The 21,627-nt window shown below is 33.7% G+C and overlaps 1 long non-coding RNA gene across 1 annotated transcript in view; it reads left to right on the top strand.

Moving 5' to 3' along the window:
• The window catches only part of LOC141506056 (uncharacterized), a 335,395-nt gene extending 314,034 nt beyond the window's left edge, over positions 1-21,361 (top strand). The window contains exon 3 of the long non-coding RNA XR_012473761.1: positions 21,067-21,361. This is a non-coding gene — a long non-coding RNA (uncharacterized LOC141506056). The remainder of the gene's footprint in view (positions 1-21,066) is intronic.
• Positions 21,362-21,627: the final 266 nt, after the last annotated feature.

Here is a 21,627-nt window from a genome sequence, read left to right as displayed (position 1 = left end):
TTCAGATGAAAAATAAGTATTATTCATTTGGTAAAGTATTAAATAAAAGTATAGTGACTCTCATATTAAGTAAGCATTTGTTTCCAATTTGGACATGTACCCTTTTCCCTCTTATCCAAGTCAGAGAAAATCAACAGACAAGATGATCCATGTTGATGACCTGGTTTTCAGATCATGAACTTGGATTGGATTTTAGGAGTCACTAATTATTGTCATCTAGAGCAGTTAGCAATTATACTGAAAGCTGAAATTATATCTGGCAACAGTTCTCCAACATTAAATTGGGCAGTGCTGATAACCCCAATGCCCCAATTCATTGAAGCTTTAGGACTTAAGGAAAGTTTCACAGAAAGGATGAAACTAGCTTGAAGTAGTATTTATTAAGAAGTGCTTTAATTCAAGCCATAAAAGGAATAAAACAGGGGCAGCAAGGGAAGATGCAATGAGGAAATGGACTTATTTTCATAATATTAAAATATGACTCGAACATTAAAATATTTTCTTTTCCAACTAAATAACCCTGAGGTCAATTTTTTTCGACCCCAAGAACAGATAGCCACACAATGAATGCAGAAGCAGATTGAGAATACAGCTATCTACTTTTTTTAAAGGTTTTTTGCAAGGCAATGGATGGGGTTAAGTAGCTTGCCCAAGGCCATACAGCTAGGTAATTATTGTCTGAGGACAGATTTGAACTCAGGTACTCCTGACTCCAGGGCCAGTGCTCTATCCACTACACCCCCTAGCTATCTACTTTTAATATTATTTACAAACATTATTTGTAAAAATAAGCAAAAATACCACTTTTCTTGGTATATTTCTTGTTTGAGAAAATATAGATTTTAAATAAAATATATCACTTATGTTAACATGCAATGAATTGTTATTGTTAATTTAAAAAATAGATATCTTTAAAGTAATGTTTTCATTTCTATTGTGACAAATATCAATAAGATATAAATAACCCACAAAAACAAAATCTTTGAGTTAGTCAATACTCTTCAAAAATATGGTAAGGAGGTCCTAACATCAAAAAAGTTTCAAAACCCTGTTGTATATCATTTTGATTCTCTATTCTAGAGTTGAATTATTAATTTTTAAAATGATTTAGGTAGCTTATTTCCCTAAATTTTTTCAACTTCAAATCTTTCAAAATCAAGTATTTTCAAAGTTCTTGGGCAAATTTGAAGCACTTTTTAGAGAAAAGTTTTGTTCTTACCTATAGGTATTCCTACATCTTATTTCAATGCACAAGGTGATGGCCCTCTATGTGAAAATGTATGCAAGTCAAGTCCTAAAATTTCACAACAGAACATTAACTCTGCATGTCTGATATCAAAAACATATGGATCCTTTTTTAATCAACAACATAGAATTAGCACTTGTCAAAGAATTTGTCTCTGAATTGACTCCAACCCAGCATTTGTCAAAGGCTTGTTTGAGATATCTGATGAAAGAGAGAGGAAGAGAGGGAGGGAAGGAGGGAGAGAGAGAGAGAGATGTTGGGGGGGTTAGAAGAGGGAAAGAGAGAGGGAGGGAGGGGCAGATTGAGATGAGGCACCTAATGGGCATACTATTTATGTTTTCTATTTTTCTCCCAACTCTACCCCTATATTAATTTAAATCTCAAAAATAGTCTATTTACCTATTATCTTAAGTCCCTGTATAAATATCTTTTACTGAGTTAAAATGAAATGTTGTTACCCTATAAGATTTAAGAAAATATTTACTTAACACACTTTCATTTGAAGGATGTTTTAGCATCTTTTGCAAAACCAGCGCTAAGGACATTGTCTTCTGTATTAACCAGCACCCCTTGCATACGGATCTTTGTGATAAATTGCTCCTAAAAATTCAATGTCAGAGAAAAGCAAATATCTCTAGACAAAGTTGTGTCCTTTCTTTTATCAAACAATGAAAACTAACATTTCTCCTAGTCTGCCTTTGCTGTCAGGAAGCTCAGAGTTAAATTCAGCACTGAGCAACTATAACTAACTCAACCTGGGAGCCTGGCACATCTATTTCTCTGCTCTCTTTTAGCTGGTTTTTGTTCTATTTTGTTTTGTTCCTCTTTAACTGCCAATCTTATACATTTCAAGTCTGTAAGATGCTTCAAATCCTTTTTAGAAGGAGGGGGGCCTATAAATTACAAAGAAACAAATAAATGCTCTACCAAACAAAGAATCCAAACAATTTCATATTCATGTATATTTTTCAAGTTAATAAAATTTTGACAGATTTCTTTGACTTAAGACAGTCAGTTGATATATTGTATAGATCATTGTATCTGCAGTAAGAAAGATCTGAATTCACATTTGTTCTCAGATAGTTATTAGTTATGTATTCCTTGGCATGTCACTTAAGTTTTGTCTGTCTTGATTTCTTCATTTGTAAATATGAATAATAATAGTATCTACCTCCTAGGGTTGTTGAGATAAAATGAAATCATACCTATAAAGTGCTTTATAAATTTTAAAATACTATGTAATTGCTAGCTATTTATTTTATTATTTCTTTTTTAATCATGTGACTTTAAATTATAAGTATCATTACATACTATCTTATTTTGCATCTTAACTCAGCACTTAGAACAGTCCCTGGAACATAGTAGACATTTAAAGGTTTATTGATTGACCAATAACTTAAGGTAGCATTGCCCCCCACCCCACAGAGAGATTCACTTCCAAATTTATTATAGAAGTTAGTGAAGAAATAGGAGTTACTTAATGGAAATTACATTGCAAATAGCTGTATTCATATATGGCCATTTCAATGTTCTTGAGATGCTGATAATTACTTTGAGAAACTCCACTCTAAAAAATCTGAAACCAATTCTATTATCTAAAACACTTCATCACAGTAATCTTTCGTGGAGGCTTTTATCTTACTGTACAATAAAGCTTACAGTATTATAACATTTGATACTATATTACACAACAGAGAGTATTACTTAAATATGAGATGCTTTCATTTTCTTGAATCTCTTAGTGATTACAACATTATGTTTCTAGCAAATGGCCATGGTAATGTCTGTAAAAAACTTAATAGCATACCTTAAGGGGTCATTAGAAAATACAAGAATTCAAGCACATAATTTTTACATTGACATTACTGAGCTATTTTTATTTGATAAGGTTATTGGTTTAGAATTCATTTTTATTCTTTTCTTCCCCATCAGCTAGAGAGTTGTCACTGCTAATAGTTGGCTAAAGCTTTTTAAGATTTTTTTTATAATGAAGATTTCTATGGACCCTACCTAGCTTCTCCAAGTTCCATAGATCAGTCATCAACATCTATGCATATTTATATTTATTTATTTTTATTTTTTATGAACTTAACAAATATCAATAATGAATACTTTCATATAAAAATATAGCCACCAGGTGGAACTGTTTGTCAGGGTTTGGTTGTAGAAGAGGGAAAAAATAATAATTCTCTTTTGATTACCAGCCACCAAAGAAGCATAACACTTAGTTCTTGTCAATATTACTTCTTTTAGACTGGATGATTTCTAGTCACTAGCTACCAACATTTATAGTATCTTTAAAGAGAAAAGGAAAGAAAATAAGTGAGGACATATGACTAGAGAACAGGAAAGAAAATGAGTGAGGACATATGACTAAAGAGTCCTAACTTTTTCTAAGCAGAAAAATGATGCTCTGACTTTTGATTAGCCATGGAATAAGGAAAAGTCTTCTTCCTAATTAGCATTGTCTATTTTTTTTAAAGCAATGGGGTGACATGACTTGCCCAAAGTCACACATCTAGGCAGCTTTGTCTTTTGAGAAGGTTATCAAAGATCATTTATAATCAAAACCTGAAGAGTCTTTCCTCCTTTCAATCTCAAGACCCTATATAACATAAGGAAATCCTGGTCAAGCTAAAGCCCTTTGACATTGTCCTACTTATATGCAATCTCAACTGTTATTTCATGGCGCTTTCTTTTATATTCTCCTCATATGCACAATTAGTATATAGATGCATTATTGGGAAGTTATAATCAGTCAGAGTTTTATACATATACATATTTACAACATACACACTTACATGTATGAAAAACAGTAAATAGTTGTAAAAATAAAGTAACAAATTCAGAAAAATTCATAATACTTGCTGACTATAAACACCTGGTTGGAGTGGGGTGGATTTCATACTTTTGCAACTCTCAAAATGAATAGTTCCAGTCACCAGACTCAAAATGTTCTAGCAATTCCTCTAAGAATTCTTTTGTCATGAGAATGTCATAAAATCTTAGCCTGCAATGCTCAGTCTATTCTCCTTTAAATTGTCATCTTTTAAATTGGCATCTCCTTCCTAGGACACAAGATATGAGTGCCACCACAACACCAGCACCAGGATTATTATCACTGCAAAGTTCTATCTTCCTTCTCTGGCATCCACTGCATGTCAAGGCTCATAATTCTCACCCTCCCTCCCAATATGAGAAAAAAAATGCTCTCAGTCAGTAATTATAATTCCCATAGTTAGGTTTCTGTATATTTTTTCATGACCCAAAGAGTAAATGTCAAAAACTACTTACACATAAAGCAGAAAAATAACATTGTATATAAACCTGTCAACTTGGTTCAGTAAGAACATTTTAAATTCCTACTATGTGCTAGGAACTAAGCCAAGTGCAGAGATGCCTAAACAAAAACAGTCATCTTTTTCTGCCCTCAAGGAATTGTCACATATAAAAAAAATTTAAGGTATATGAAAAGAAATTGCACTAAAAGCTGAGGAGAACTGCCAAGACCTCACGTAGGACAATTAAGGTAAGTTTTAAAGGAATTATTTTAAAGAATTCTGAGAGATGGAGGTGAAGATGAAATAAATACCAAGCAAGGAAATACAGCTTAAGAAAAGGCAGAAAGATAGGAAATAGAGTAACATATAGGAGAAGCAACACTTAGCAGGTTTGACTAGAACATAAAACATTTCAAGGAGAGTAAGAGATAATAAATTCTCTTGTCTCTTCTTGATAGGTACCATTGCAGCAGTGGAAGTTTCTGCAGTTGTGGGCTTTCTTGTAGCTAACTTGCTGACCAAATGAGTATGAGTGTGTATTAAGCACATATTTATTATGTTGAAGGCATTGTCCTAGGTTCTGAGAATATAAAGGGAAAACAATAGCAACAACAACAACAAAATGCCTGTTTCTTACAATTTTTTTTACAATAAATCCTCAGTGTTGAGGGCAGAAGAGGATATATTTGTGTAGTGAAATAAGACAGTGCAACTTTAGGAGGAAAGAGAGAGCTAAAAATGAGGAGCACTGGGAAAAAAAAAAGACTTCCACAGTTGAGGTTGTACAGGAGCAATCAAGTTTCCTGGCTATTTGTTCAAAGCCAATGAATTATCTTCTGCCTCCTTCCTAATTGCAAAGTAAGATGTAGAGGCTTAAAGCAAGAAAAAGAATGATAGAAGAAAAGAGATAATCTGACATCATTATTACTGTCTCCAGTATACACTGGCAAACATCAATGACAGAAAATAATTGGCAAAAAAAGCATAATTAGTGCAAGCAGTCAGGCAAGAACCATATCATATATTACACAGAAAGGTCAAATTTAAATCTATTGTCATAGCACTGATTAACTATAAATATATCTTCTCCAGAGGAAGAACATTGCATTCTATTTGCTTGTAGCATACAAAAAGCTTAGAGACTTTCAATCATTGCCCCCTATTGTTCCACTTAGGTGGCTTAGTGGATAGATCCCTGGACCTGGAGTCAGGAAAACATGAGTTCAAATCTGACCTCAGAAATGTATTAGTTGTGTGACCCTGCAAAAGGTACTTACTCTCTGTCCACTGGAGAAGGAAATGGCAAACCATTCTAATATCTATGTCATGAAAACTCCAGGAACAGCATTAGTGGTCCACATGGTCATGAAGAGTCTAACACAACTGAACAACAACCAGTTCCCTAAGAATGTTTCATTCACATCCATGATCAACAGTGAAGATGTCTCATGTAGCAAAAGATAATTATTGAACATTTGATAAGGGAACTGTGTGACCTAGAACAGATCATTTTATTTTTCTAGGACATAATTTCCACTTTGGTAAGGGTGTTGTTTCAAATGATCACTAAAATATCTTTTGGCATGAAAATTCTACAAAGCTAGAATCCCTTTTCTGCCCTGAGACATTTTGTAAAGCAAGTTCAGTCTGAAGTCAGTGACCTTCCTGACTTCCAAGATGTTGCTGCCCCCCAACTCCCATTTCTGTATATTGAATTGTTATGCTAACAATCTAGTCTGCGAGTATATCATTTACAGATGGGTCTTTGATCCAGGCTATGTGTCATTTCAGAGTTATTGCTCTTATCCTTTTCAGATTACTTTTTATCTCTTCAGGGCAGTTAGCAGCATTTCAGCTTTAACTTCTGTGTTGGTAAGGGATATTTATTTGAAATGACATTTTAATAGCATGTGCTCATTTGATCAAAGAAAAACAAGATGTATCAAACCCTTTGTAATGTGGAACTTTATCAAAATTTTTCTAGCGAAGACCCAGACATGATAGTAAGACAAGTGATCTGGAGGTTGTTAACCAAAAGAATTGTCTCTTTAAACCTCTCTGTTCATCATCCATGCCTTCCAACTCTAAAATCCAAGTTTCTCACCACCACTACCATCAACTACCATGACTATCAGTGCTACTATACAGAAAGTCTGTAAAGATATCTTATCTAGTTGTCTGTCTGGAAAGCATATTTCCCTTTTTGTGGTAAATACAACTGGTCAACTGAGTGTATATTGGTGGAGTTCTTGGCTTAGGAATTGCTTATGTAGTCATTTCATTATGTAGTAATATGGAGTCATTTCAATTGAAGTATTGCCTAGTAAAGAGACAGCTCTTATGTTTCTCAAATGACTTCATGCATGTAACTCAGAACTTAATCATCAGAAAATTCATGAGAGCAAATCACTAAGAGTAGGGGTAATTTGTATCATGGGAGCCAGTAAATCATGCTTTAGGTAGTTTATTTAGGTAGTTTCTTTTATCTTCCTCTCCTCCCCTTTGTTTTAGTGTTAGATATCCAATATAGATCCAGTTGATTGATTTTCTCCCTTTTATATTTATTTATTTATTTATTACTTTTTTCCTATTACTCTATTTGGTATAACAGTAGCAACTACAAGGCTAGGCTGTTTTTTTTCTTTATATGTATAAGGACATAGATATAGATACAAGATTTATTTTTCCAACTATATGCAAAAGTAATTTTCAACAATCATTTTTGTAAGGTTTTGAATTTCATATTTTTATCTTGGTTTTTGCAAAGAAATGAGGCTAAGTGACTTGTCCAAGGCTACACAGCAAGGTAATTGTTAAGTTATCTGAGGCTGGATTTGAACTTGGCTCCTCCTGACTTCAGGGCAAGTGCTCTATCCACTAACTGCTCTAACTGTTCCCTGAGTTTCACATTTTTATCCCTCCTTCCCTTCCCTCTCCACACCTCCAACAGAAAAAAATCTAAAATAGGTTATACATATATAACTGTGTTAATAATTATATCCATCTTAATCGTGTTTTTAAATAAGAATAAAAAGGAGGGCAAATTTGATAGGGAAAAATCATAATACATAAAATAAATTTTAAAAAGTTGAAAATAGTAAGCTTAGGTTTGTAAGCTTATCTATATAGTAGCATTATAGTACCTTCTTTGTATATGGATTGTATTTTCCATCATATATCCTTTAGGATTGTCTTTGATTATTGTCCTGCTGAGACCAAGTCCATCATAGTTGATCTTCGCACTATGTTACTGCTAGTGTGTACAATTTTCTGTTCAATTCATTCAGCATTAATTCTTGCAAACTTTTCCAGGCTTATCTAAAGTCCTGCCCTCATATAGATACATACACATATCACCACAGTTTTATTTCTTTTTTTAGTCTTTTCTTTTTTTTATTTTTCCAATTACATGAAAAAGATATTTTTAACATTCATCCTTTTTTAAGTTTATGAGTTCCACATTTTTCTAACAATCTCTCTTCCTTCCCCCCCTTCCTATGATGGTCAGCAATCTGGTAAATGTTGTACATGTACACTCTTGTTTAACATATTTTCATATTGGTCATGTTGTGAAGAGGAATTAGAATTAAGGGGGGAAAGCACATGAGGAAGAAAAAAATGTCCTCACATTACAGTTATGATTACTAACTTCTCCCTCCATTATATCTTCCCACATTTATAATTTTATCTTTCCTTTCCACTTATCCTTCCTCACCAATGTTTAATTTCTGATAGACTGCTTTTTTACCTAGAATGTTGCATACTTAAATTTAATTTCTATTTTGAATTTATAAACAATAAATTAAACATTTCTAATTACAAAGTAGGACAGAAAAAAGAATTATACCTGAAAATGGAATTTCAATACACACACACATTTTTCATTTTCTCTTAATTATAATAAATTCAATATGAAATGTTCAAAGCTATCTTGCTTTTTTGGAATTACTTTATGGAATTATTTTTTTCTGTGCATTTTTTTGATGCATAAGTTAAATTCTTTTATTTCTTTTCTTTTGGCAATCCTCTCTATTGCCTATCTTTCCAACTTTTTCTCCTCCATTAAAAGACAAAAGAATGAAAAAGAAGAAAAGAAAGAAGGAAGGAATGAAAGATGGAAGGGGGAAAAAGACTAAAAGAGAAATAAAACTGCTGTGACCTGTGTATATAGAGTTAAGCAAAGAAAATTCCACATTACTTATATCTAAATATATATGCATGTATATGTATAAGTATATGTATATGTATGTGTATGTGTATGTCTATATGTATGTGTATGTGTATGTGTATGTGTATAAATTCAAAACCTTGAATCCATCATTTTTCTGTGGGAAGTGGAGAGCATGGTTAAACAGTATTTTTCTGTAGTTATTGCTGTTCATTGCATTGAGTTTCTTTCAAAGTATTTGTTTTCTCTGACAATGTTACTTTTATTATATAAATGATTCTTTGGCTTCTCTTCATTTTACTACATTTTAGTTCGTACATATCTTCCTAGATTTCTCTGAAACCATCTATTTGTCTTTTCTTTATAATGTTCTTTTATTTCATAATTTATCCAACAATTCCCAAATTAATGGACACCCTCTTAATTTCCAATTTTTATTGTAGTAAAAGGATGTATGTATGTGGATATATATGTATATATATATATATATATATATTTATACATAAGGTCCTTTTCCTCTTTCTTTGATCTTTTTGGGGTATGGGCCTATTAATTTATCCCTGGGTCAAAGCAGATATATAGCCAAGTAACTTTCATATTTATAGTTCCAAATTGCTTATTAGAATAACAACTAATTCAACTTCTCAATGATTTAGTGTCTATTTTTCCACTGCCCCTCTAAGTGATTGTAAGTTTTCATTTTTTGGTTTCATTGCATGTCTGATGTGTGAGGCAGAACCTGGATTATTTGGATTTGCATTTCTCTAATTATTAGTGATTTGGGATATTTATATGGTTGTTGATAGCATGGATTTCTTAATTTGAAAACTATCTCTTCATATCCTTTAGCTACTTATATTTAGGAATGAATATTATTTTATTTTTGAAAGTTTCCTATTATATTTGGAATATGAGATTTTTATGAAAGAAATTTAGGGCATTACTTAATTTTATTTCTAACACCTATGAAAGGGCTATTATTTGAGAAAAGTAGCAATTCAAGCATTCTGACACTGAAAATGTTTCCATTAGCATCCATTAAACTGGTAGAACAGGGGATTTCAGAGGTAGTTTGCCTAGATTTTAGTCAAACATTTGATGACATCTCCTGACTTGTTCTTTAGGTAAAGATGTAGAGGTGTAGGCTGTATGCGAATCTAATTGAACATATGCCAAACTAGTTGAATGGTTGCTCCCAAAGATCAGTTTCTACCATGAAGCCCTATGATTGGACTAGGGCAAGTTTGTCTTTTTATTAGTGATTTACATTAATGAATAGATTACATCCTTACCAAATTTTAAATGAAACCAAGCTGGGAAGAGGGTAACAGATAATATACTACATTCCAGAGTTAGGATCCCAAAACATCTTAATACCCTAGATAGTCAGGATGGATCAAATAATATAAAAGTAAATATTTAAAAGAACGATAGACAAATAAATAGTATAAATCTAAAATGTTATAAGTAAAATCATGGCATATGAAGTAATATTTGGAACCCAAGAATTAGATGGGGGAGGCATGATTAGGCAGTAGTTTATCTATAAAACTATAAAAGAGGAGTTAATTTATACCTCAAAATGAATTGGTAGTGTGATGTGGCAGACAAAAAAGTTAGTATTGGGCTGAATTGAGAAGAAAAACTTTCAAGAGTAAGACAGTGATAATCCTTTTGCACTCTATCTTGGTAACAGCTTATCTAAAGTTTAGTGTTAAATTCTAAGAACCAGATTTTACAAAGGACATTGATAAGGTGAAAAGTAAGTGCCCAGAGGATTGATTGCCCTATTGGTAAAGGTTCATATGATGATTTTGCCTGGAGAAGAGAAGACTTAGCAGGGGATAGGGTGGTGATGATAGCTTTCATCAAGTATTTGAAGGTTGGTCATGTGGGAACAGAATTTATATTTATTTTGCTTTGAATCCAATGCACAAAAACTAGGAACAGTGGGTAGAAGTTGACAAGTTTGGGTTTGACATGAAAAAAACTTTCTCATAATTAGAGCAGTACAGAAATTAAATGAGCTTTTTAAAGAAGTAGTAGATTGGGGGCAGCTAGGTGGCACAGTGGATAGAGTACCAACCCTGGAGTCAGGGGGCCCTGAGTTTAAATCTGATATCAGGCACTTAATAATTGCCAAGCTGTGTGACCTTGGGCAAGTCACTTAGCCCCATTGCCCTAAATAAATATAATTTAAAACCAAACAAACAAAAAAAAAGAAGTAGCAAATTCCATATACTCTAGAGGCCTTCAAGAAAAAAGATGAATGACTACTTGTTGGGTGTTTTGAACAGACTACTGAGATACCTTTCATCTCTGAAATTCAGTGATTATTGGATTGTACATAAACAGTTGTAGTTTATGGAATTGAGGAGCTCATTCTGATTCTTTCCTAGACTTCCCATAATGGGTTTGAAAACAAGGAAGATATTTTCTTACATATTACAATGACTCAGTAAAAACCCAGAATGCAATGTATTCCTAATCTCCAAATGAGAGAAATGATAGGTGTACAAAAAGATTTATACAAAGATGGAGGTGAGGAGTCAGTGACCTCCATGCTTCAGCCTATTAAATTGTACTTTCAATAGTAGTTCCAGTAGTACAGACTCTGAATATTAAGGACATTTTTGACTGGAGAAAGCAAACTATTGGCACTGACACAGGATATTTATTTTTTCATCCTTATTTCTTGGGATGCACATAAATGTTTACATAGCAATAAACATAATAATAATGATATTAGCATTTCTTTCTATAGAAAAAATTAAGTTATCAACTTTTCCCTGCATAGGATGTCTGTGTTAGAGCAATAATTTGAAAAGATAACACCGAGTTTTCTTTTGGAGTGTAGTCTTTCCAGAGCCTCTCTTGCATACAAAGAGTTGGGATGAAGAGGGATCTAGCAATGTTTTTAAAAGACTATACCAGATTAATGTAGCAAAGTACTCAAATATTTCATTTGATTCTCCCAATCACTAGGTGCTATTATTTTCTCATTTTACAGATGTGAGTGAGGTAGACAGAGACTAAGTGTCTTGCCCTGGGTCATACCAGGCTGTATTTGAATTCAAATCTCCTGACTTGATGTCTAACTCTTTATATATACTGTTTGCCCTAACTTCATGCGAGACTTTTAGGCTGGAAGTTTCTACATTTTACACTTCTTAACCGTTCAAAATGCAAATACACTTTCATAATAAATAAGTATATAAAAGGAGCAGAGGAACTTTATTTAAAAAGAAAAAATAGAAAAGCAAAAGAAAACCACAAATTTTATTTTATTATTTTAAGATTTATTACTTTATTATTTATTTTTAATATTTTATTATTTTAAGATTCATGGAGATTAGAAAATATAGGAATTTGAGCAACCAGGTGAATAGAGCACTGCTCCTGAAGTGAGGAGAACTTGAGTTCAAATTCAGCTTCAGACACTTAATAATTACCCAGCTGTGTGACCTTGGGCAAGTCACTTAACTCTATTGCCTTGCAAAAACAAAAACAAGAAAATATAGGAATTCATTGGAGATGAGAAGTGTAAGGTGTAAGGGTACCTGGAGTTTCTATAATTCAAATGAGAAAACTGAATAGTTTTTGAGGAAACAGAATAGTTTATGGAGGAATAAATCCTCCTAAAGTCATATAGTTTGCTAGTATCAAAGATGGTACTGGAACCTAAGGCTCTGAACTTTTAGTTCATATGGGAAAATAGAAAGCAAGTTGTTTTAGTTGTAATGAAGGAAGCAAACTACTTACTACTACTATTTCTACTATTAATACCACCAATAAACATCACCACTCTTCAACTACCACTCATACTTCTACCATTGCTATTGCTGCTGCTAATACTGTGCTAACAATAATTAATAATGAAACTGTAATAATATTGATAGCAACAACTAGCATTTTTATGGTATTTTAAGTTTTGAAAATCATTTTACTTGTTACTACACTTGATCCTCAAAACCAACCTAAGAAGTTGATGCTTTTTTCCCCATTTTACAGAGGATGAAACTGAAGCAGACGCCCAGGGTCACAGAGCTTGGAAGTGTCCGAGGTGGGATTCATACTAGGATCTTTCTAAATTGAAACCCAGCCATATATACACCCATTAAATTACTTCTAAGTTTTGTAGAGAAGATCCACAATGAGGCAGCTAGGTGCTTCTGTGGATAGAGGGCTCAACGTGGGTCAGGAATACCCGAGTTCAAATATGCGCTCAGACTCCTACTAGCTATGTGACCCCAGACAAGTTATTTAATGTTAACTCTGTCTTAATCCACTGGAGAAAGAAATGGCAAACCACTCTAGTGTTTTGGGTTTTTTTTTTAGTTTTTGCAAGGCAAATGGGGTTAAGTGGCTTGCCCAAGACCACACAGCTAGGTAATTATTAAGTGTTTGAGACCAGATTTGAACCCAGGTACTCCTGACTCCAGGGCCGGTGCTTTATCCACTGCACCACCTAGCTGCTCGACTCTAGTGTTTTTACCAAAAAAAAAAAAAAAAAACCCATGGACAGTATGGTCCATGGAGTTATGAAGAGTCAAACAATGCAGAATGAATGAACAACAAAACAAAGGTCCACTGTGTCACTTCCCACAAAGGAAGGGTATCTATGGTAACAGAATCCTGATTTATCTGGTGGGGATGTGTCGGCTTTCTCTTTTGTTCTGATATCATTTCAGAATAAAATTTTGAAAAAAATCTCTAAATCAAAATTTAGGTGTGCCCCATGGAGAGGGTTTCATCAAATAGCATCCCTTCTGGAGAATAATGATTAATGATTAATACAAGCATTGAGTACAGAACATCCATTTATTTTCTCTACCACAGAAAAATGCTCAAGGTGCAAAAACTCAGAAGCATGCATTAACAAATGCAAAAGATATAAAATGTCTCAAATAACCTATTATTAGGCCTCGTTCAAGGTAAAGATAATTTTGTGGAACTACAGAGTAGATATTACAATTTCCTTAGACTTGAATTCTCTGAGCAGCTCACAACAAGGTCCACATCCAGAGCACATGGGCCTTTAGTCATTTTCCTCCAAAATGACCTAATAGTGACCATCTTTTCCTCCCTGTAATTTCATTTCATGGATTATAGGTATTAAATTGATCATGGGTTGTACAATAAACCTTTTCCAAAGGATTTCCCACTTTAGGGCTGTATTTTCTAAAGATATTATCCAATTCTCTTTTGGGATTAGTTTTTCCAGGACCATCTTTGTATACCAAGATTTGGGATGGGGAGGCAGAATCTAGTCATGTTTTAAAATGACTACAATATATGAACATGCTTCTTGGAGGTCAAGTAAAAACTGCTACAATTTGAAATAGCATGCTATTATTGTTGAAGTCATTTCCTTCTGAGTATCTAGCATCTGCATCACTAATTCTTTTTTTTAAAGTTCTCTTTTATTTTTTATATAAATATTTTATTTGTTTTCCAATTATAAAAAATAGTAGTTTCTACCTAGGATTTTTTGGTAAGGTTTTGCATTTTAAACATTTTCCCCACTCTCCCTTCCCTCCCCTCCCCACCATGGAAAACAATCTGATAATCTTTACATCATTTCCATGCTATACATTGATAAAAATTGAATGTGTTGAAAGAAAAATCATATCCTTGAGAAAAAATAAAATATGAGATAGCAAAATTATGTAGTACATAAGACTTTTTTAAAAAAAAATTGAAGGTAATAGCCTTAGGTCTTTGTTTAAACTTGACAGTTCTTTCTCTGGATATAGATGGTATTCTCCATTGCAGATACACTAAAATTGTCCCTGAATATTGCACTGATGGAATGAGAAAATCCATTAAGGTTGATCATCACTCCCATGTTGTTGTTATGGTGTACAATGTGTTCTTCTGGTTTGAATCACTAATTTTTAAACTGTGCACTCCTGAAGTAGTTGTCAAATGAAATGGTTTGAGCTGAGGGAAGAGAACAGTAGAAGAAAACTACCAGTGGTTCAAGGTTCTGTATCAGATTTCTGGGATTTTCTCCTACATGTTGCCAAAAATTTTCCTAAACCCATCATTAAAACTTCCAAGGAGAAAATGTATAAACACAAGTAGAGTGATACACAAAAGAGAAAGACCCCAAAGAAACCAGGCAATTTCAACATTTTGATAGGCCAACTAGAGCCCATCCTTATGACTCACAAGTATATTCCTCCTAAGTCTTATTGAACTATCATAGCCCATGGGCACAGAAAACAATCAGGAGTTGATATAGCTACCCAGAAAAGAAGGTATCTTTTACCTAGGAGTAAGGAACATGGGAGATGTCTTTTTCTAACAAAGGTCCCTGCCCTGTAATTTCATTTCATGGATTATAGATATGGGTTGTACAATAAATCTTTTCCAGAGGATTTCCCTCTTTAGAGCCATATTTTGCAAAGACATTCTCCAGTTCTCTTTTGGGATTTCGTTTTTCCAGAACCACCTTTGTACACCAAGAGTTTTGTTGGGGAGGAGAAGTCTAGCAATGTTTTAAAATGACAACACTGGTCTAAATGAATATACCACTTGGAGTTCAAGTAAAAACTGCTACAATTTGAAAATTGCCATATTTTAGAAAGTAATGTAGGATAACAGGTCATTTTAATTCATTGTTTCCATTCAAAAGTTCTGAAATGCAAGGAAAAGATGAGTGTTAGAATCAGTTTGTTATCAATTAATTGACTCATCAACAAGCATTTCCTAAGTACCTTCTATTAAGTTATATTATTAGGAGACAGAGACAGTTAAAGGTCCTACTATCTACTCCTACAAGAAAATGAATAATTTATTCTGATAAATTATTAAAACAAGAGAAAACAATACATTTTCTTAGATAAAATATACATAGATACAATGTAAAGTACTGGTAGCTGGGATAGGGTGGTATGGCATTTAAATTGAAGGTGACTCTAGATATGGGCACTGAAGGAAAGTAAGTATTCCAAGAAGCAGAGGTTAGAAAGGAGGACATTTCAAGCATGAGAGACAATTTGTGCGAAGGGATTGAGACAGGAGATAGATGGTTATGTACAGTATACATCAAGGAAGCTATTTTGCTTGAAACACAGAGTGCATGAAGGTGAGTGATGGGCTGAACCTAAATTGTCAAACGATTTAAATGCCAAATGGAAGAGTTTAGGTCCTGGAGCTTTTTGAGTAGGGCAGACAGACTATGCTTCAAGAATAACAAGTTGGCAACTATGGTGGCTAGATTAGAGGTGGGGGAAAATGAGATTAGGAGGGTAATTGTAATAGTTCAGGTGGTAAAGTGATGAGAATAAGTTGATCTTGGGTGGTGACTGAGTTCAGAGGAAAGAATGAATGGGGAAAAATAAATAGGAGATAGACTCAGCAAGACTTGGTAAACTTTTGTTCAGTATCAAGTAGGTATTGTTCAGCAGTTTTCTAGTTCAGACATTTTTCTTTATTATTAACTATGAAATAAGCCCAAATAAGAAATCTCTTTATCAGATTTCCAAAATAACTGTGAAACACATTCAAATATGGAAGCAGGCAATTTTGAGAAACATGATATAAACTCTTCTTACAAGACATACTTTTTCACTGGTTTATCATAATTAAAAATGGGGAAGAGAAGAAGGCACGTTGGCATTTTTCAGAACTCACAGATTGCAAACTACATGTAGGCGTTTTAAAACAGCTGATTTTCCTTGGTACCTAACCTTTTAAAAATGTGTATAAAAAAGAAATTATATACATTTATATATGGATAGACATACATGCATATATAACATACATATAAGCATATATGATACATAAAATTTAGATATGTATGCATCATTTCATCAAAGAAGTTAAAAAATAAAAGCAGTAGCTGCTGGTCAGTGAAAAGATCAGTCTAAAAGGCCTGGCTAATGGAGTCTTTATTCAGAGATATCAAATATACCCATGGACATTATAGTGTCTGTAAACTAAGCCGAATGCAGAAAGCTTACATACACACACACAGACACACACACACACACACACACACACACACACAAACACACACACACATATGGGCTGTCAGTGATTAACAAGTCAACCCCCTTAAGTAGTAGGATAATCTGAAAAGTTAATAGTGAACAGTGTTACAGCTCATAGGGTTAGTTAATTAGACAAAGGCTTCCAGGCAAGCTCTCTGTATTCAGCTCTGATAAAGTGATGGAACCCACTTAAGCGACTGATGAAAAAAGCAGTGTGAATCCTCTTTAAGACAGAAAATGTGGAGTGGAATGGAATGAAGCACTGTTGTAGCCTTCAGGAGCTGGGGTATCCAGTGACACCCAATGACTACTATTTGTCAATCCAACAGAAGGTGAAAACAGTGAAAATACTGATGTTACTGGTCTCTTTCCTTACGCTTATTCTTTCCCTACTCATTTTGAGACTTTTATTAATCACCAATAAACTATTTGCATTCCTAGTGGTGGTTTGTTGACTATGCATCTTGAAGTATATAGAAAACAAATTTTATTTTTGTTGTAGGATCTTACTTGTGAATCAGTTATAAGCACAGCAGCCACTACCTTTAAACTCTGAGGGCCTTTCCCTAGTACCACATCAATAATTCGTTCCCATTTCTATCCCTTTCACTGTCTTCCACCCTCAGTTAACTAGCTCTTCAACATATATTGCATTGATTACATGGGTATCATTATTTGGAACTTTCGAATATTTAGGACACAGCTGAGAATCTAAGAATTAGGAAAAATAATCCACCTTTCAATTATCAAACTATATGTCATTATTTCATCTACCAAAGCCCTTGCATTTACCAAAAGATAGGCAATTAGGGTCCTTCAGGCTCTAACTTGGTGTATGTTTATTATTTTAAATATGATTCATAAAATGCTATTTATTGCTTTACCCATAGGCAATTAGAAGAGGGCACCCTTACAGCAATAAGGAATTTAAGCTGTTGGCCCTAAAGCAAGGGAAGATAAAAAAAAAGGTACCAAAAAGTAAGCACAAGAACTCAAAATGCTTAACACTCTGAGGCTATTTAGAATTATTAAAAGCAACCCTGCATACTCGAATAGAATCTGAGCATCACTGTTTTAGAGCATGATACAATGAAAAATTAAATTATATTTTGTATTTTGTCAAAATATGCAAAATTGTTTAATATTAGATTTATACTAGATTGATCAGTTTTTTAAAAGTTAATATGATACATTATTTTGTGATACCAGGTAAGGAATTCATCCTTATGCTAAAAGACCACATTTGCATATCACTCTTTCTGGATATATAGAAAGGAATTTAAAAAAGCAAAAACCCAATATTTTCAAAATGGGTTCAGGTTTCTCTGATTGGAGGTTTGAACATTACTCTTCATTTTTATTAGGAAATAAAAATGCTGTAGGTTGTCTTAATTGTGCATAAACCACAGAATGTTGGCATCTACAAAGATTAATTTTTTCTCTATTGCTATGGATGGAGTAATAGAGTAAGAAAACTCCATCTACTCATGGTCTACACTAGAGAGCAGGGACTTTTGCTTTTCTATTTGTATCTTACTGCTTTGCACATAATAAGAATCTAATAAGTATCTTTCTTGCTTCCTTCCCTCCTTCTTCCTTTCTTTCTCTCTTTCATTCATTTTCTCTTTCATTTCTTTGTTCCTTATTTTCTTTCCTCCCTCACTCTTTTTGTTCCTTATTTCCCTCCAACAACCAATAATAATGACATATTTATATAACTTCACCTGTATTATCTCAGATTACAAATCCCAAGACCTTTCTATACTATCTTAAAAATTTGTGTGCCTTTGTAAAGAATCCTAAAATAAAATCTTCGAAGTAGAAGTGTCCTTGTATGCTTTCCAATTCATCCTCCCACCTTGGACAGAATACTCCCATTAGAAAAAGAACTAATATCTTTATTACTGAAAATTTTATTATCTGAAAATTTTTTCCATTATTGGGGTAAAACCTGTCTTCCTATAATTTCCACCTTTTTATCCTAGTTCTATTCTTTGATGCTACACAAAATAAACATACTTTCTCTTCCATATAGAAGGAGGTAGGCTTTTATGTTAAGGAGCAATGTGAAATTATTGAAAGCATTTCCCAGTTTTCCAAAAAGCAATCTAGCTTCTTTTTTTCCCCCTCTTTTATCATTGGGATGCTTGGTTCATTTTTCATCTCTAGGGCCTTTCCAAGATAAAGATACTGATGGACTAACTCAATATCCATTAAGCTAAAGAAAATAATCTGAACAAGATGCATTTTAATTCAATTTTACCAGTTCTTGAATGGATATGGTTGCAATTTGTGTGACTGTAGTATTTGGTGGGGAGTTGTCTTATACAGAATTTTATCAATAAGCAAATCATGCTTCTTGCAAGAAATTATATGATTGGGATACAAAGTGAGTTATTTGGTCTTATAACTAGATCAATTGATAGCAGATAAACAGATCTAATGTGATACTGTTATCCAAAACACACACACACATACACACACACACACACACATGCATACATACAATCGTAGAATATGGATGTAAACATCTAGGGGGCATTTGGGAGGGCATGGAGAAGAATTGCAGAAGGTTGTGGATGAAGTGTATTCTGCATTGAAAAATGTGGTACTCACAACACAGAGATTATAGACTCATCAAATAATTGAAGTGTTTTCTACATGAAAGAATAATATGTTTGAAGAGTTAGCATGTCTTCCTATCTCATTAGTCTTCTAGACAACATTTCTAACTCTTCTGTTTTGCATATAACATAGATTATAAATCTGATACCACTGTGAATACCCCTCTCTAGATGCAATATTTCTCTTTAGTCTGTCAGTATCTCAATTAAAATGTAAGCTACCTGATAAGGTGTAATAGATATGTAGAAAGGGACACAGATTCTGAGCAACTTAGTTGAAACATTGGTATTCAAGGTCAAAGGTAACAACTGTGGTTTACATTTGACATTTTAGTAGGATAGGATGCAATTCTTTGACCTGATTTTACTCATGTTATGGTCAAATTCATGGGGGGGTGGGTAGAGAGGCTGCTTAAAATGAATTTTTGTTACATTTATATGTTATATAATATTTATATATAATATTGCAAATTATATTATAAATTATATATAAGGAGCTGGAAAGTACTGTAGTCTAGCCCTAAAGACAGGTTCAAAAGAATATACTAGTTTTCAAAAATACTGGTGCAATTTGAAGGCATGGAGCAACAGTAACCTAGAGAAATTCATTACCAGTAGTATGGGACACATTTCTTTACAATTCTTATTTGACTATTCTATTCTGGCCCTATAGCCCACATGATTTTTCATGAAAATATAGTCAATAAGGTCACTTCTTGGATATATTCCTTCATTTTTGTTTTGTCTGGTAGGCAGAAGGCTCATGTTTTTGAATGATATTTGGCACACACTGATGTGCAGTCTTCTGGTCCCAGGGTATCAAATATCATTTTTGTATTTGCCACATGACTGCCAATTTATACATTGAACTCCTGCCCCACCATCAGCATTTCTAGTGTAGGACCTGGTGTTTTCACTTGGATTTTTGTTTATTTCTATTTCTTCAACTGTTATGGGTACAGAGGCAGGGAGGGGATAGGTACAAGTTTTCATTGTAGGTGTCTTCGCTGGACAACTAGACATGTACTTTCCTTGTGATTCTTGCCATTCTGGTCTACCAGTGTTGTAGCCACATACTGCCACCACCTGTGGTGAATGGGCAGGGAAGAAGTGATCAGGTATATGCAAGATTCAGTTGTGCATAGAGGAGAAAGAATGAAATGGGATGTTTGAAGTTCTTATTTTTTTTAATGGTAGACTGTCCACATGACAGAATTGCTTTTTTTAAAATTATTATTATTATTTCCTAAACCTTTCTGCAAATGCTTATCTTAGTCAAATTTAACTTATATTCTGGCTTAGCATTAATAACATATATTTATGTTTCATCCTTGAATCTGTCTTTGCAATCTCCTTTCTCAACTGCTGGTTTTTTTTCCTTTCTGCAGCAAAAAAGAGAGAGAAATAATTAATGATAGTAGAATCTGGTTTGCACTGTACAGCTTCAGAACAATAGCTAACATCTGACTGTCAGACATGTTATATGTGTACATCTGTACAATAAAAAAATGAGATTTTCATTATGATTTTTAAAAAAATCTGTTAAGCAACAAAGGAAATCACCACAAAATGTTTTCTCCCATTTTTAGATAAATGGTTTAAGAATGTATTAAGCATTTCAAAACGAGATTTTTCAACTGCTACCAAGTTTACCCTGTTGTGTTTTTGAACAGAGATGAAACATGAATCAGAACCGCATGCAGTATTTCTTGTAATCACAATCTCTTTCCCTCTTTGATGTTTTCAGGTGGCAAAGTGACAAGTGCCAGGATTCAGTACTGACTTTTCTCAAAGCATTGGCATTTTGCTGGATTGAGAAAAAATGGATATAAAGGATCGAAGACACCGCTCTTTGACCAGGGGTCGGTGTGGTAAGGAATGTCGCTATACAAGTTCCTCCCTGGACAGTGAGGATTGCCGAGTGCCAACTCAGAAATCATACAGCTCAAGTGAAACTCTGAAGGCCTATGATCATGACACCAGGATGCACTATGGAAACCGAGTTTCAGATCTGGTTCACAGAGAGTCAGATGAATTTCCAAGACAAGGTATGGAAAATCGACCCAATCGTTTGTTTCTGTTTCTCTTGCCCTTCCTCTAGAACAGCAGTGTAATGTGACCATCACCACAGTGACAATCTGTTTTGCTTTGTATAGCTCCCACAATTTGTGAAAATTGAGAGGAAATCATAGGTTTGTGAGCAGATACTATGTTAGAACTTAATCTGAATTGACTATCTCCTTGCTACCACTATACAGAATTAATAGAGAAAAAGATCATTTAATTTTGGATTCAAATTTCTTTACAG

Source organism: Macrotis lagotis, chromosome 1 (assembly GCF_037893015.1).
Source record: "Macrotis lagotis isolate mMagLag1 chromosome 1, bilby.v1.9.chrom.fasta, whole genome shotgun sequence".
In the NCBI taxonomy this organism is placed as follows: domain Eukaryota; kingdom Metazoa; phylum Chordata; class Mammalia; order Peramelemorphia; family Peramelidae; genus Macrotis; species Macrotis lagotis.
This window is presented reverse-complemented; position numbering and strand designations above follow the sequence as displayed.